General features: G+C 35.8%; 1 long non-coding RNA gene across 1 annotated transcript in view; it reads left to right on the top strand.

The window, feature by feature from the left end:
- The first annotated feature begins 1,739 nt into the window (after window positions 1-1,739).
- LOC142602121 (uncharacterized) overlaps window positions 1,740-15,848 on the top strand; it is a 94,062-nt gene continuing 79,953 nt past the window's right edge. Inside the window, exon 1 of the long non-coding RNA XR_012835829.1 lies at window positions 1,740-1,930. This is a non-coding gene — a long non-coding RNA (uncharacterized LOC142602121). The remainder of the gene's footprint in view (window positions 1,931-15,848) is intronic.

Here is a 15,848-nt window from a genome sequence, read left to right as displayed (position 1 = left end):
TTTACTGGGCTGGATCTCTGTAAGTGTTTGGAATGATCTCCTGTTCACAGTTCAGAAATGACCTGCTTGCAAAACAGTTCATCTGGTCAAGCTGGGAAATGAACCACTTCCCTAGTCTTTACTACTCCTGTTAGATTAAATAAGGTGTGGTGGAATATGGTAGATGCCATTGCAAGAAAGCAATGGTTATACTGTAAGTTGTCCATTAAACCACATTCTTCGAATGTTTGACTGAGTTGTGCTTGTCCAAAGGAATGTCTAAAGAGGCTGTTTCAAAGATATGACTTGTAAGCTGATAGAATGCAGGATTAGTTATGAGGAGAAAGCATTTTAATATGTGTAAGTAAACATCTAAAATTTAGAACTTTTCAGACAGAAGGAAAGTGAATAAATGTAGGTTAGTAATGATATTAATTCATACATACTACCACCCTCTTTAAGTAATTGTGCGTCTCTACCTTAGGAGTTCGGAAATTCTGCTATACCATGTTAGTATTCTTCTAGCAGAAAGTTTTAGCATTCTAATGTATTGAAGGCAATACTTCAGACTCCAATTTGTTCTTAGGTAAGAAGATTAATTTATATGCTGATTAATTTTCTGGGCTGGTTGTCTTCCTCTGCCTTTGTCACATGTATCACTTGTTAGTAATCGATTTTCTTTAACCTCTGTACACCAATTCTGATGGTACATGAATTCATTTGTTTGCTTTATGCCCTTCATTTGTAACACTAACTGATATCTATATTCGGTGATGGAACTTGATCCTGAAAGGTGCCTGAATGCTCCTAATTTTTGCTATGTTATGAGTGCCAAGCACTTAGCAGAACCAGGCAATTAGGAAATAAATATTCCTCTTTGAACTGTTCCACTAAGTTAAATGTCATTAGACAAGGGCTTATTTTTTTAAAACAAAAGCCTACATATTCTTGCTGGTACCAGTCTGTCTACTATTTAGTTGCCTAGTAGTATGGATCTATCCATATGGAATTTTTTAATTTTGTAAGAAACACACTGATTATTACATGACTGGAAGTTGAAAATATCAAGCCACTACAAGTATCATGGTTCCCTTCTCTACCATTAGTTTCCTGCAGTGAATCTAATTTAAAATAGCTAACATGGATGTTAGATTTTATTCTGATCCCAGTCTAGCAAGTAGAATGAAGGAAAGACCTATGTGAACTAACACCATCCATCAAACTAAAAAAACCCAAACTACTTATTCCTGTTAAGGTTTGTGTTTATTTGGTGAGTTGGGTCATGCCACTGTATGTGTGTTCGGGGCGGGGGAGAAAAAGTAGTTGGTATCAGCTGATTATCCTTTTTGAGGGAAAGAGGGAAAAGAAAAAGGAAGGCTAATGGGATACATTACATTCCAGAAATTGATGTGTGACTTAGTTTTCTTATTTCTGCATGCCAGGAAATTCTCAAAGTACTTTTCTGAAGATAAGTGAACATACTCATCATAGCTTACTTATGCCTGTTAAGTCTTTGTGTGAAATATTTAATGAGGAAGTATGTAAATATTTTGACTGCTTGTGCCTTTATTTTCAGAGTGCATTGCAGATGACACATGAATGTATCAGGATGAAGCTGTGGCAGCAGAGGCATGTAAGAGATTGTTAATGTTTTCAAAATTATTTTTTTCTTAATGGAGCCAGCAATAGTAAAAAACACCATTACGTAAAAGGACTAGAGTAACACGTACCTAGCATAGGCATATTAAGGCTAACAGGACTGTGGTAGAGATATTTTTGAGACATTATTTATAACATGAGGACAGACATATACAGTAACAACTTGTTTTCAAATCTGAAGGTCTGAAGGGACGTTTTGTACTTTTATTTCTCCTTCTGGGCAGCAGATGTGGTTTTTTTAAAAAATAATCATGAAGGCTGACAAACATGAGATACTTGCCAAAGGAGAACGGTACGTATGGGATTGCATAGTTTTTATCTCAGTTTATTTCAGAGCCACAAAGAAAAACACGTTTTAATCAAATTTTTGTGTTTCTTTGTAATGTAAAATAGTATACAAAGAAATGTAAGTGGTAAAGTAACAGATAATAAATACATTTAAGTATATTTTAAGATTTTAAATGTGTCATCCAATAGGTCACAGAAACTGTAAAGAAACTAAAATTCTAATTGTTTTATAATGATAAATGTTAGCTTTGAAATCTTGGAACTTAAAGTGGAAGTTCAATATATTGCAGTACAGTGTTTGCTCAAAGTTGCAGATCTAATAGCTAGGGAAATCACTCCTGAAGAGGTTGTTAGATCCTTTCTCATAGTCAATTGTAGATTTAGACTCAGTGTGATATAATTTGTTATAGAAGCCAAGAGAAGCATTGTGAAATCCTTAGATGTTGTTTAATATCTATTTCTTTTAGCATTGGTATTATAACCTTCAGTTAAAGAAAATGTCTCAGTTGTTGTGTTTAGCTGGCCTACTGTTTAAAATTTTGCAATTTATTTTTAATCTAAATATATCTGCAATTGACTTCATATCTTTGGTTCACACCAATGGGGAGGGGGGCAGAACAAAATTACAATGCTACCACATCTCTTTGTATACGTACTTTATGTAATACTGTAATCATCCCATTACCTTTTTGGCTCTGAAATAAATGGATTTAACTTTTAATTTTATGCGGCACATAAATTTCTAGACTTAAGACTATTTTTGTAACTTCCTTCTGAACCCTTTCCAGTTTGTCAGAAACCTTTCTGAATCATGGAGAAATGAATCAGTAGAAGCCTCACTAATGCCAGATGTTGCCATTAAATCATTTCCCTACTCCTACTTGATGTTTCCTAGATTTTGCATCCAAGGTCCATGTTAGCTCACTTAGAGGACTGCAGTAAGAATGTGTTTATTTCAGTTGGATTCTTTGCATTATTCTTGAACTTCTTGTTAGTATTTTCCCTTTTGTCTTTTAGATTTAGAATAGGAGTAGGCCACTCAAATAAAATGTTACGCTAAGTAACGTGAGAGCACTTAAGCATATGCTTAGTTTTCTACTGACATAAGAGATTTGTGTACCCTTAAACTGCATGCTTAAATGTTGTTCTGAATACATAATAACTGCTGGGCTGAATTTTGAGGTCAGCTGATTAGTAATTTTATCAGAACATTTGCATTGCGATATGGCAGTGAATTATTAATATAAGGAAATTAAATATAAATTATAGTGATTTTTCTCCTCACCTCCCAAATATTCATGTGAATCTTAAAATACTCGTTTGAATTGTCTGCATTTAAAACCTTATCCTTATTTAACTTCCTTACATGTTGAAAGCATTAGTAGTCTGGCAAAATTTTAATGAAGAAGCAGCAAACAGCATTTGTCTCTGCAGCAGACAGTATGTGACATTTCTTCATTTAAAATTCTCTTCATGTGCTAACAGACAAATTCACACATCATATTATTCAGCATGACCTTAGTGAAAGTTCTTTACATTACTTCTCAAATTTTGTTGTTGTCTTTTTGTGGTGTTTCCATATGCATCTGTAAAATAGCACATGTTCATAAATCTGTTTTTCTCTATTGTGAGAAATAATATACGAGTGCTTTAGTTTGAGGAGGTCTCATTTGCTCATGGCTACTTGAATACTTAAGGGTGTTGAAAACTGATTTTAGTCCAGCCCTCATCCAAGAAAAGGGGAAAGGCCTTTTTACTGATGTAGTCTCATCTCTGTCTGCTTTGGCTGTTCTGAAAATTGATGTTTTATTATTATTTGCTTAAAATTTGCTTAAAATTAACTTAACTTTTTTACTCAATATAGGAGGAGAATGAAGTTGTAAGCAATAATTTGACACTGGGAGAGGTCTGGGCTCAGCTTGTGGCAATGGGCAGGGCCAGGAGTTGCTTATAAATAAAAGGTAAAAAAAATCCTCAACCTAAATCTTGAAATGTAAGAAAGAAATACTGAAGTATCTCGTGTCACAAATCCTCATTATGAATATATCTTGTCTTTTGCAAAATGTCAAAGGTTGATGACTTCATCACTTCAGAGAACTAACAAAAGACCACATTACAAATATGTAATTAGGAAATTAATGGTATTTTTCCCTCCCATTGAATCACCTTGTTTACCTTTTCCTTATTTTGCAGCCTGATTTATTCCTTTTATCAGTTACATCTGTACTGTACACAGCCACTTGATCTGTTGAGCAGTTTTTCTTAGTGCTTAATAACCTGTAGCAAACATTTTTCTTGCATGTTCTACATTTCTCAACTAAGATTTTTTTCCTTCACTTTTATCTGTTTAAGAGTTGGATATATGATGAAGGCTCTGAGCTTCTTTTTCTTGTTCATTGGGATCCTTTCCATACAAAACTGTTCATTATCTCCTTTGAGTAAATTTATTGTTTTTATCAGAAAAAGTAAATCTGCTACACAAGAGGCATCTTTTTGACTGTAAGTTTTCTCTTTGTAGACCACCTTTTTCTGTAACAAGAGTACCAAATTATGTTCTGGAATTAACTGGAAAGGAAGAAAACCAATAACATACTTTCTAAGTATAATTTAGGAAGATTAATTCAGGAACTGCATGAGTTGTTGTGGTATGCGCTTGTAATTTCTCAAGTGTGTGTTTTGCTACTTCCTACTCAAAATTGGTTTAGCAATGCATAGATTTAGGTGGAGAAAATCTATTCTAAATTTTTCTGAGTCTGCTGATGTGTATAGGCTTATATGGCTTTTTCATTGAATAAGGGTTCTCAGTGACTTAATCTAGACAAAAACAATAGTTTTCTTTTTACTGGCGTCTGTGATTCAGTTCCCTGTCTGTAAATGCGACAAGAGCGTTGCCTTTTTTTGCTGACTTTGTGCTGTGTTGGTGAACTACAGCTTAGTTAACTATCTCTGCAGTGACACTTAGGGTTGAACTCAGGTTTGTTCTAGGGTCCAATAGTATCTGTCATACAAATAAGGTTATTATAATAAGATTATTAGTAGTAATGGATTATTAATAATCCTTCTTTTAAAACAGAATTTCAGACCAAGTAAAATGAGGTTTTGGGTATGTTTTCTGCATTCTGAAGGTGGATGGTATCTCAAAAGTAGTGTAAACAATACACTGAAACTTGTACATATGGGATTTGCAAACTGATTTCTTCCAGCTTTTTGAAAGATCACTGTTCTCTTTGTTTTGTTTTCCTGTGTAATCATGAGCATTTGAGACAGCTTTGCTAGAATTTGGCATTAAGTGGACACCTGTTTCATCTAGCAGATGATGTGGATCAACAGTAAAAAGAAAAAAAAAGTGTGCTCCAAGAGCTAAAAAACAAGGAAAGTTGGGAGGCCTTGGTTAGTTATCTGAGGTTCTACATGACTTTGAGCCCCATATATGAAATGGGGATAATGTGCTGCTTTTTTTTTTTTAAGGATCTGGAAAAACTAGTTCACTCCTAAACAATGGATTTCTAGGCTGAAGGAGAAACCTCCATGCAAAGTTGTGCTATTCACACTGGGAGTAGAAAGACTGTTTGTGTGTTGTACAAAGAAAAAGTCTGGATGAGGGAGGTGTATACAGTTTAGTGAATCTTGCCTTTGTGTGAATTTCTCATATCGCAGAAAATGCATGAGCTTGCTAAGATGAATGAGGATGTGAATAAGCAATCTTTTTGTGGTGAGCATGCATTTCAACTCTTCGTGGTTTAAGAGAAAGAATTTATTTTCCTTTTCTTTTGAAGATGCCAATCAAGGACCCTGAAATTCATCTGTACTCAAGTTGGATGCAATTATTATTTTCTTTTTGTTTACTATAGAAGTGTACTACTTTGAGTTTATTTTTTTTATAAAGCACCATTGTTGAATTTGTTTGCACCTTTCATAAAAAAAATTTTGCAATGAGTGATTTGGGAGACATGGAGAAAGTATTTCATTGAGTCAATCTGTTTTCTAAATGTAAGCTTAAATTTTGTTTGTGGAAACAGCTTTTTGGTTTTCTTTGATCCTTGCTATAAAATGTGTGCGTGTGTGGTGGGTGTGTGTGTATATATATAGGTGTATGTGTGTCAGATGGAATTTCTGAGATAGACTGAATAGGCAAATATAATTAATATGAATGTGCTATAGTGACTGAAATGGGTGAAAATATTAAACTTTTAAGGAATAATTAGTATTTGCCTGTGAGAGGATTGTATAAGCAGCAATAAAGCTAGGTAACTTCTAGGTCTCTTCTCTATTGTCTCAGAACTGTTTTATCTGGTTCCAGGATAAGCTAGAGGTAATAGATACTAATTAATCTGTCTATTGAAATATTTCTGGTAATTAAAGAATTATCCATGGTCTTTGGATTTTTTCACACAGTTAGCTATACTAATGGTTAAAAATGTCAATTCTATATTTGCTTAAATCCATGTTCCAGTTACTGGTGCTTGTTAAAAGAGATTGAAGAACTCCCTTTTATTACTTTACTAATCCCCACATAGCTACTTAACACATTAGATCAAATCACCTCTTAACCTTTTCTTTGCTAAGATAAATAGATTTAAATTCTGGATGCTCTCTCTAAGGCATGTTTACCAATCTTCTAATTGGTCTTGTGGCTCTTTTCCAAACCTCTTCTCATTCCTCAACGGCTTTCTTTTATTGGAACACTAAGGCAGGACATTATCTTTTTGATAGTATTCCTGCAGCTGTCATCAGATATTAGCTTCCCCCTCTTATTCAGAGTTCCACTTTAGGCATCTTTGGCTCTTATTTGTGCTTTTGATCGCAGCTGTATGTTGTAGTTGATGACATTAATGAATGATTACCCAAAACTTTTTCAGCTGTTGTATGCCTGATAATTACCTGGTTTAATTTCTCCAGCTGTATCAAAGCTTTTTTTTCCCTTGAACCTGATTAACCCCCAGGATTGCTCTTCATTGCTCCTCTTTATTAAGTGTTTCCCAAAGCTTTATTTCACCTTTGAGCTTTATCACTCCTGATTTTCTTGGTTTTGATTCCCCCCTCTCCAAGTCATTGATAAAAACACTAAAGACCGCATACACAAGAATGGAATTTTGCAGTATACTCTTTTAGCAGCAATTGTGCTTTAAGATTTGAGACCTCTCTGCTTTAACATAAATAACCACATTTATTTTTAACATTCTGTTTTTCTAGTACATAATAGTGAAATTATTGGAGAACAATATCTAACAAACTTTAGTCAAGATCCATTTCCGTAAACCCTTACTAACAGGAAGTAATTATACTACCTTTTAAGTGTTCTTCTTTTTTGTCCATGATCAGTATCATGCTAAGTCTAACAGACATATTATTCAACACTTTTTTTACCCATTAAAGCTTCACAATTATTTTTTCCCCACTTCTAACTCTCTTAATGCTTTGTTGTCCCATTTAGTGTCTAATGTAACACATTTATGGCTGACATAACTTCTTTTTTTTGGTAGGTATTCTCTAGTAATGTTAGTAGAGGAAAGGAAAGTGTAATACTTCAAAACAGTGTATTTTTTTAACAATACACACATTTATACTAACCTTCTAAAATTTCTAGAAATAACAGTAAGTTAGAGAATTCCTGAGCTTTCAGCAGTCCCTTTTCCTTTCTGTACTTAGTGTTCATTTGAGAGCAATATAATACGGATGTAATCCATCCCTTTCTCTTTGCTATGCCTTTCATCTCTCCAGTTCAGCAAATTTTACTTCAAAAGTTTTACACTTTCTTTCAAAGTGTTTGCACTGTTTATCTTTAATAGTGTCCATAACTAACAGACAGTCCAATACAGCTGTAGTCAGAGTACTATATCTTTCTGGTTTTCTGTATGTAATAAAACCAGATATATTTCCATGTATATGTCAATCCTTCTTTCTGTTTTTTTGTATGAGAACCTCAGCTTTAGTTAAGGTCCTGGAAGTATATTTGCAGGTCTCTTATGATCTTCTGGAAGCATATACTACATACTTCTGGAATAAAGTGTATGATTGAAAGCATATACGGCAGAACTCTGACAATTACTATATTTTCACAGAAGTTTTGCTCCGGTGACTACTTCAGCAGAATCAGTTGATTGTTTTGGTGATTGCTTAGCATTCCAGAAATTTAGAAACTGCATTACTCATAAAAAGTAACTGAAGTCATAGTTGCTTCCAAAAGGTGTTTTATAATAGCACGCTACTGTGTACAATTTGTTTTCAGAGGAATGTTCCAAATCCAGATAAAACATAAAATATGTGTGCGTGTGTGTGGGGGGGGAAATCTGATAGTGCCAGTTCCCCTAACTATCGTTATTGTATTATCTTTTTACACGTTTGTTTTAGCCCTGCTGGATGTCAGGCTTGTCGTTCTTTCTAGCTCTAAATCTGGATCTCACAAGTGTCTTTCTTACAGACTTATGTCTCTAATCTCTGTTTTGTTTTAAGAAATAGAATTCCACAAGCTTTTCAAAAGCAGCAGTCTCTATTAGAGATTTTACAAAATTCTCTTCTGTCACTTGTCAAAAAAAAAAAAATCTCACAGAAATTTTAATTGTGTCAAAGACTGCAGTACTCTGTGTATGTCCTTGTGTATTAGCACAAACTAATAATTTGCCAGTTAATTGTCTACTGCTGTTCTATGTTGTTCCTCTAGTCTTCAAGAGATACAGCTGTACTCAAAATTCATATTCTTGTCAAATCTGCTCATTTGTGCAAATTTTTTTTGCTGTTAGGGAGTGTCCACCTGCACCTTTTATTCTTCTCTGTTCTCATTCTCCCCTCACTTAAGGCATAAACTGTGTTTTGCAGTGATAGCTGAGGAAAGTATCTAGTAACTTAGAGGTTACATTCTTGGAAAAGATGCAAGCATATGTGATAAACAAAAAAAGCAATATGTGTTTTGAAGATTATTCTGTAACTGTTAACAAATCAGTATATGCAAAATTTTGTTATGCAAAATAAGTTAAACACAGTGCTTCCTGAATTAAGAATTTACCTACTTTGGACACCGTAATATACCCACAGCATCACTTGAACAGATGTTTTTGTAATAATGAATTCCCTCCCCCCATATGCTTTAGATAGATGGAAACAATCATTCTGTTCTTTACCACAGGAGCAAATTATACACCAATTAACATTCTAGTTTATCTGTCGGCTGTTGATCCCAGAATATCCAAGATTCCTTTTATTTTCAACCTGTTGACAAGTGAGAAAGATACAGAGAGCCCACATTGCTTTTCATTTTGCTCACTCATTTGTTTGTAAAAAAGAGTGTAAAGATTAATTCTATTTGAATCAGAAAAGTTTTTCCCATGAGGCTTCAATTTAATAAAGAAGCAATTATTTTACAACACGTGCATGTGAATGTAAATGATGTATCCCATATTTTTTCCTTGGTTATGTGTAGCATAACCACCAAGATTTAGTTCCAAATGTATTTCTGTTTAGTACGTCTGCACCTTTCCCTTCTGTTGTGGTTGTACCCCAGCCGGCAGCTGAGCACCATGCAGCCGCTTGCTCACTCCCCCATATCGGGATGGGGGAGAGAATCAGAAGAGTCAAAGTGAGAAAACTCGTGGGTTGAGATAAAGACCGTTTAATAGGTAAAGCAAAAGCCGCGCACGCAAGTGAAGCAACCCAAGGAATTCATTCACCACTTCCCATGGGCAGGCAGGTGTTCAGCCATCTCCAGGAAAGCAGGGCTCCATCATGCGTAATGGTTACTTGGGAGGACAAATGCCATCACTCTGAACGCCGCTGCCCGCCTCCCCCCCCCCCCCCCCCCCCAAGCTCCTTATAAACTGAGCATGACGTCATATGGTATGGAATATCCCTTTGGTCAGTTTGGGTCAGCTGTCCTGTCTGTGTCTCCTCCCACCTTCTTGTGCAACTCTAGCCATCCCGCTGGCAGGGCAGCGCGAGAAGCAGAAAAGGCCCCGGCTCTTTGCAAGCGCTGCTCAACAATAGGTCCACACAACAAAAACATCTCTATATCACCAACACTGTCTCCAGCGCAAATCCAAAACATACCCCCATACTATCTACCACGAAGAAAATCAACCCTCTCAGCTGAAACCAGGACACCTTCATGCTGTTGCTTTAAAGTCTTCCTGAACAGTCCACCTAGGTGTCCCTTAATATGTATCTTCTCCCAATTTTTTCACAGGTCCTAAATAAATGGTAAATTACCTCTTTTTATCTTGATTCAAGAATTTGCAGGTGTGTCTCATTATGCTTCACATTCCAGAGAGTATCTAGGTTGATGCAGATGATCTTTTATGTAAATGGATTTTCTTTGCAAATAAAAAAAGTGTTACATGGATTCTTCTCTGAAGACTTACAAAGTTGCTCATAGTTTGTGTGTGTGCCGCTGACCAGGTATATTGCCTAGTTTCCCTGAGGTGACTTATTATACAGCAGACAGGCAGATGTATAGGCAATATGTTGAAATAGACATAGAGACATCATCATGACTTTGTATATAAGAAGTTCTGTGATAGGTTGTATTCTTAGCACTGCTATGACATCAGCAGAAACCAGTTTTTTAGTTCGAATACCATGTAACAGATTCTTCATAAATGTAGCAGAAACCATTTTAGGGAGCTTTTTGGATGGGGGATGTGCATTGGTCTAGAAACCAAGGGATGAGGACCTAAAATTGCTTTGATGCTGCAGATTAAATTGTAGATATCCAAAGTACCAAATATTGACAAATATTCAGGGAAAATTCTGTAAGGCAAGTAAGATTTTTGTTGTAGTTTTGCAAGTCATTAATTATGACTGCAGAGCGAGATGTCTGTAGTTTATAATACAGGCTGAAATCCACTTAAGCAGTCTGTCAGTAAGCAAAATATCCATGTGTCATATCTTATAGTCATGAATGATCCCTTGTAACATATTCGTCTCAAATTAATCAGCAAAAGACTCATTTCTTTCACTACCCTCTCAATGTTGTATGCTGAAGCCGAACATATACATGCTTATTTCAAAACACCTCAAATTGAGGCCTACAAGTCTTTATACTCCCTAAGTTCTGTTTTATGTTGGTGTTTCTTTTTTTATTTCTGAAAACTATCTGCATTAAAAATATCTGTGAAACTTGGATAATGGGAAGAACAATGTATCCTGAAAGAAAAATAAAACCCAAGACATTTTAAGCTAGTTGCAAAATAAATGTTGAGTGTTTTTCTTATTTTGCTTCTCTCGCCTATTGGAGCCTAAGGTTTTGAATCTGGTTCAAGAGTGAGACTACTATTCCATCATTTCACACAGAAGACTACCATAGGCATAGGTGTAAAGTGAGAGAAGCTTAATGCTTTTAAGGTTATTCAAAGGTAAATGAATAAAGAATTGTATAAAAGCACCTAAATTTATAAAAATTGTATTGTTTATGAAATGGATGGGGCTGTGTGTGCATATACGTATAAAATTGCAGTGTTTCTTAGGCAAGGCAAAAAAGGGGAATGTTAAGTTTGTGCTGTTGTGGGTAGGGAATCGCATATTTAAACTTGCAACGACCAGGAGTCTTAATATGAACTCCAGAGCTAATTTCTAGGAATGATGTATAATGTGCTCCAGACTAACTAAAAAGAAGTTAAATATTTTTCTGTGTATGTTGATTTAGCATGATTAAAGTGAGATTTGATAATTTAGGATGTGCATTAGTGGTTTTCTAGGACTATTATGAAACTTTTTCCTAGCACCTGGAGAGCATGGGGATGGATAAAACCTCCAGCATATCAAATGAGGTAATGAAACACAAGGCTTCTTCTAACAGTACCTGGGGCTTTTTTACATTCCATCAAAGTGTGTGTTCAACAAGCAACAGATGTAGATTATATCATCAAACAGGATGCTGATTGAGACTGAATGTTCATATAACAGTTTATTGTTTCAGGGGTGTTTTTCCTGGTCTGTTATGCATCTCCTTTTTTTAACTGATAGTGGATACCTGGAGTTATGTACCTTTTTGTAACATAATATTGCAAGTATATTTATGGCAACTTTAAATTTTCTTTATTTTTTCCTGAAAGTTCACTTTTCTTTCCCCCTCATGATTTCCAAAACCTCCTGAAGTTAAAGAGCTTATTGAATGTGTAGGTGCTTTTCATTTGAGGAGCTGTCTTAAGATCCATGGTCAGAAAGTATGCATGACATAATAGAATGTACTTTGAGAGGGTAAAAATTGGTCATAGATGCTTTAATTGTACAGTAGTTGAAGTCCTGGTTCGGGTGTCTAAATAGAGGGAATTGTTTGAAAACACTAAAGAAAAGGTTTTCATAGCTTTTTATTTCCATGGAAACTGCACCTGATGTTATATCTTTCCTTTCCCTTGCCTTTAATTACATTCTGCTGCTTTCCCCTTTCTTCCTTGTTTTCATTATGATCATGTGTAACTTTTTATGAAATTAACAGTATGTAATAAACATCAGCAAATAAGTATAGCTGCTCTTTTTGCTTAAAAGGTTAGTGACAAGCTAACTCTGACAGTTGTCTAGCTTCAGCAATACAGAATACACCAGCTCAACTTTTTTCTTCCGTTTCAACAAAACCTCTCTCTAGGTGCTTGACCACCTGTTCAATGAAACGACAAAAAAAAGGCTGGGAGCACAAAAAAGGACACCATTATATTTAGACCTACAGAATTTATGAAAAAAATATATTCTGGGGAGAGAATTCCCAAGAAAAGTAAATGCTTTCACTGTAAAACAAAGAACCTTTGAGTGGCTTGGATGTAAAATTGTAAAAGAGAAATACAGAATAAAAAGGAGAAACTGAGTGTAGCTCCAATGATTGTATTATAATAGAGAGGTCCAAGTAGCTGGTGGGTGAGAGCATATGAAAGAGAGTAGTTCAGTCAATGAAGTACTACCTGGGGCTGTGTCTAGAAGTAGAATTGGTAGAAATGCCCTCTGGAGTAGCCAGGGAAACATCGATAAGACTGAGAAATCACCTTGTTGTGATATGTTGTAGTTATGAACCTTAAAAGAAAAATAATCCAAGATGAGATCAATTTCTGAATGAGATCTCAAGTTAACTGTCAACTTAGTGACAGTGCAAACCTTTGGCTAAAACACTTTCTCAGCTGCTAAAAGCAAAAATATCTAAAGCGTTTCCTTAAGGAAAAACAACTAAAAAAGAGAAACCCCTAAAAAAAAAATTAATGTATCATGGAGGTTAGTAATTGCTATATAAATTGGAGAGAGTTTCTAATCCTGAACTGTTTCTGGATAATGAATCTGATAGTGTGTATGTTTCATTAGGAATCGAGGCATGTCTGGCTCAGACATTTGAGCCAAGAACACAAACACAAACACCCTGCATTCCCAGGGCGCAGTGACTAATACTTCCAGTGAGATCTCAGCATTCCCTTTATAGATCAGGTGTTAATGTACACTGACATTCCAACTTGCAGCACTGAAAATTAATATCAATATGGTGGGCTAAATAAAGTATAACTCTGGAGCTGCAAATACTTTTGGGATGAAGGACAAGTATTTTAAAGCTTTTCTGCTAATGTTGAGTCAAAGTCTTTGATGCTAAAAATAAGATATTAAAAGCCTTCATGAGATTGCGGATTGTTTATTCCTGTATAGATATGCTCAAGTGAAACAGATCAGTATACTACAGTAGCTGAATTACAAAAATGAATCCATAAAACTAGTTGGTGGACAGAAAGTTTTACTCCATTTTTCTCATTTATGAGACTCCTCTGTAGCATGTCTCTTAAACATCTATGATATTCTACATCTCCAAGTATCTTTCTAAAGAGGAGTTGATGGTAGCATCTCTAGGTTCAATATCATTATTGGCTTCCATCTTTTCATTTGGAAGCAATTCAAAATTTTTACTTCATTGCGGTAGTATAGAGACTTCCCCTCTTTTTTTTTTTTTTTTTTTTTTTTTCTCCTCTTCCACGTGTTTCACCTCAGCTATTTCCCTTGACACCTTCATATATGTGCAAATTACACTCTCAGGCTAGAATTTAATATTTCACCTGAAGTTGCAGGGGAGCTCTATAGTGAGGTTTTCTGGTTTTCTTCATGGGGAAACAGCTCCTTTACCGATTCCCAAATCAAATTTATTTTGAGATCAACTGCTGTCCCTCTGCCTGGAATATCACAGTGTATAGCCGCTTGTTTGCTCCTGCTTTCAGGTTTCCTCATCTGTTGAAGATATGTACGTGTTCTCCAGATGTTGGCTTATATTTTCATATGTTCAATGAATGTTCATGTGTTTCAATAATTTTCTGTTCAAGTATTTAATTTCTTTAGGTCCCCTAATGATATTTTTAAGTCAAGAGCAGTATTACTGTGACAAGTCAGGAATTAGTATCACTTTACAGTTGCTCGATTTGTTGCTTATTATTTTCTTTCATTTTCTCTTAAGTTATTCACAGAAAAGGTTAGCTACAAGTGGATCAGTAACTCGTTTATTATTCATATATTTTCTTTTAATTTTCTTAATTTAGTGTTCCTAAATAGTGTTCTTCATAAATCCACATGTGATATTATTTCTAACTCTAAAATCTCTTAGATCTCTAATGTTATGTTGCATATCTACTGTAAGATTCTGTAAGTCATATTTCCCACGATCAGACTGCTAGGACACTGGGGTTTATGACTTCAGTAAAATATATGAGAATAAAAAATGCTGGGGCATGTTTGCTGCTTGTATATACAAGTAGTTCAGTTTTAAGTAGTTGGTTTGGATACTTTATTTGGATTACAGCCCATGTCTGGATATCTTTAGAATAGATCACTTTTTGACTGCTGAACCCTTAAACATTTGAGAAAAAATGTGCAGAGAAGTGTTAAGAAATTTCACGTGTAAACTAGTGTTTTGTTTTGGGGTTGTTGTTTTGTGGTTTTTGGTTTTTTGTTTGTTTATTTGGGGGTTTTTTTGTATTCTATATAGTATAAACTCCCCCTGCTTTGTCAGGTTTCATGGTTTCCATAAAAATGAAAAATGGCTGAATTTTGGCAGATGTAAATAGTCATGATGCATTGATTTCTTAAGCCAAATTATACTAGGTGAAAACTTGGACACTAGAATGCCAAAAATAATGAAAAATATTTTCATAACTATTTCCTGCTTTAAGTGTATAAAATATAAAGTTAATTATGGCCAATAGGACTTTACTCTGGCAAATGAATGCAGAAATTGAAATACAAGGTGTGGCTCCATTTGACACAAATATTTTGCACAGCCAGGTGCAGTCCTGCATATGGGTCAGAGCAATCCCAAGCACAAATACAGGCTGAGTGGAGAATGGATTGAGTGCAGCCCTGAGGAGAAGGACTTGGGGGTGTTGCTGGATGAGAAGCTCAACATGAGCCGGCAGTGTGCGCTTGCAGCCCAGACAGCCAACCGTGTCCTGGGCTGCATCAAAAGAGGTGTGACCAGCAGGTCGAGGGAGGTGATCCTGCCCCTCTACTCTGCTCTTGTGAGACCCCACCTGAGTACTGCATTGTGGTGGGTTGATCCTGTCTGGAGGCCAGATGCCCAGCAGAGCAGCTCTATCACTCCCCCTCCTTCACTAGACAGGGGAGAAAAAGTGCAACGAAAGGTTTGTGGGTCAAGATAAGGACAGGGAGAGATCATTCTCTAATTATCATCACGAGCAAAACAGACTGAACTTAGAGAGAAAATTTATCTAATTTATTACTAAGCAAAACAGAGTAGAGGAATGAGAAGTAAAATCAAATCTTAAAACACCTCCCCCCACCCCTCCCATCTTCCCAGGCTTAACTTCACCCCTGGTTTCACAGTTTCCTCAGTGGCACAGGGGGACAGTGGATGGGGGTTATGGTCAGTTGATCACATGTTGTTTCTGCTGCTTCTTCATCCTCGGGAGGGGGACTCCTCTCATCGTTCCCCAGCTCCAGCATGGAGTCCCTCTCATGGGAGA

Source organism: Balearica regulorum, chromosome 5, assembly GCF_011004875.1.
Source record: "Balearica regulorum gibbericeps isolate bBalReg1 chromosome 5, bBalReg1.pri, whole genome shotgun sequence".
NCBI lineage: Eukaryota > Metazoa > Chordata > Aves > Gruiformes > Gruidae > Balearica > Balearica regulorum.
This window is presented reverse-complemented; position numbering and strand designations above follow the sequence as displayed.